This window comes from Octopus bimaculoides, chromosome 23 (assembly GCF_046866305.1).
Source record: "Octopus bimaculoides isolate indiv1 chromosome 23, ASM4686630v1, whole genome shotgun sequence".
Taxonomy (NCBI): Eukaryota; Metazoa; Mollusca; class Cephalopoda; order Octopoda; family Octopodidae; genus Octopus; species Octopus bimaculoides.
In genome coordinates this window covers 38,686,548-38,689,455 of record NC_142950.1, presented here as the reverse complement: position 1 = coordinate 38,689,455, position 2,908 = coordinate 38,686,548, and positions in this window count along the sequence as shown.

Genomic DNA, 2,908 nt, shown 5'->3' with positions numbered 1-2,908 from the left:
GGAAATTATAAGAAAAGCTCAACCTTATAGAAATAGTAGATATGGATGTGAATTATGTTCTATGGAAATATATGAAATTTTTAAACTTAGAAATAATCCTAATCTAACCAATAATAGATTAGACCTTAGGGTATCATGTGTACATTGCTCTACTCGCACTTTTAAATTTTTTTAAAAATAGTTTTTATAAAGTAGCTAAAGTTATCAAATTATAGTATTTTAAATTCTACCATGGTCATCTAGGACTATCAATTAGCACATATTTTTAAATTGGAAATTGAACCTTTATAACATATATTCCTGATCTCTCACCTTAACATTTAATCTACTTGTGATAAATATGATTTCAACTTTACTCCATAGAAGATATTTTTTCACACCACTTCTGCTATTGCTGCTAGTTTTCTCAATGTGCATCTTAACCCTATCTAGCTTATAAGAATAGGAAATTCTCATAAGTTTTTACTTTATTTAATGCTTGACTTTAAAAGTATCATTATTGTTGCTGTTATTACATTATTCCAGGGCTTACAGCAATAGTGTCTTGTTTTATTTTGTATTTTTAACTTAAATAATTATAATCCTTATGCCCTAAATTAATCGAATCCTTATTCAATTAATATTCTTTAATTAGCCCAGGTTAACCTTGAAACAAATTCATGAATAATGAAACTTTTAATCAATCAGTTCCTGTATTGAATATCCTTGTTATTTCCTAATATCTTTTTTCTTTTTTCAATCCCTTAAACCTTAGTAAACCCATTATTATGAACTAATATAAATCCTATACTAATTTTTTCTTCACATAAAAATAAAGCTTACCTATGTGTCTCCTAAATAGTATTATTATATATATCAGCTAAAATTTTTTTTAAAATAATTCAAAATAGTTTTCATGAACCTAATATACTTAATACCCTTAGACTTTACACCCTATCTATAGCCCCTGAATTCAATACTGACATTACTTCATGATTTTTGTATAAACTAATTACATCTCATTTTATTTTATTAACATACCTCTTATTGTGAAAATATTGGTTAAACTAATATTGATATCTGTAAAACTATACTGATACTCTATTCAGACTAAAGAAAAAAAACCTGTTTGACCCATATACCTAGGGTTTTAATTCCTCAACATTTTGATAGTAGTAAAATGACCTGGTGTCACTCTGACCAGGGAAACCTTTATAATCTAATACATTTATAGCCTTGTCCATGCATACTGCTTACACCTTCCCTTTCCTTAGAAGTAATTGTCCCTTATGCTATCACCACTAGATAAGAGACAATAAAATCAGAGACAGTTAGAATTTTTGCCTAGAATCAATTACTAGCCTGATAGACTCAGCTATGTCAAGATGGATTTATGTATTCTTCCTCCCACTTGGATTTTTATGTATTCTTCCTCCCACTTGGATTTGAAATGTTGCCACAATTATAATATGTCTATTCTACTGTAATTTTCTGCATTTTCGTGCAGCTGAAGATTGCTCTACATATTGCATTTAATGTAATGCTCGCATTACTTAAATAAATGGAGTAGCATGAAACGTGCATACTGCAATCATCTTAGAAATCCATGTTGCTTATTTTGATTTATATAAATATATATATATATATATATATATATATATATATATATATATATATATACATGCATACCTAGCAATCTATTTACTTATCTTTCTATCAATCGCTCTATCTTTTTTGTCTCTCTATCTATCTGTCAGTCTAGTTATGTGTCTATCTGTCTGTCTTTCTATTTATCTTTACATGTATCTCTCTATATGAATGCCTCTATTTATGTATGTCTATGTATACATCTATCTATCTGTGTGTCTGTCTTTCTAGTTATCTATCGCCTTTTCTGTCTATCCCACTATCTATCCATCTCACCTACTATCTTTCAATTTATGTATCTTTATCTTTGTTTTTATCTATCTACACATCTATCTACCACACTATCTGTCAACCTACCTTTCTATGTGTCTATGTCACAAATAGGAAGAAGGTTTATTAACAATTAATTATTCGTGACAGAAGCAGTATTAGTACAAAAAGATAATCATTAGATTAATACTGCTTCTATCATTAATACTTAATTTTTAATATGCCTGAAGGCAATTTATGACATTAGCTTCTGGAGAGATAATTGAAATTTGACAGGCAAGCAGCTACCTCATGCTTCCTGCTGAAGAGGTCCAAAAGACCAAAATTATGTGATATGAAAATTCCAGTGTCCGTAGCAGCTGATTCTCACCTGCTTTGATCTATCTGAGTCCATTTATGCTTCAAGCACCTATATGAGAGGGTCCCTCAAGGCTAATATTCAGTGTCCTATCATGGCAGCTATAATAAGTAGGATATATATATATGTGTGTGTGTGTGTGTGTGTGTGTGTGTGTGTGTGTGTGTGTGTGTGTGTGTGTTTGTGTATATATATATATATATATATATATATATATATATATATATATGCATGTGTGTACATATGTAGATACATATGCATATACAAATGTGCACGGAAATTGCACACGCAGGCAAATGCATACACACAGCCATTGCTTTAAAAACATTATTTTAAGATATTACATAAACAAACAACAATGCAATTTCATTAGGTTAGTTATTAGAGTAACCTCACTTATATGAAGTTTAACATGTTTGGAATATTCTCACAAGAGTTAATTTTAAAAATGTGAGCTTAAAGGAGCTGTCCTTGTACATGTAGCTTACAAGGGCTTGTTTAAAGTTAAGCGTTTTCTTCAAAACTGTCAAATTATGTTTGACACATTCAAGCATGCAATATAAAAACAAACAAATTAATGCATCTGATGCTTCATTGCTAGTGTTTTAAAGGGGAAAGACAAATAAACAAATACAAATAAATGAAAAGACAATA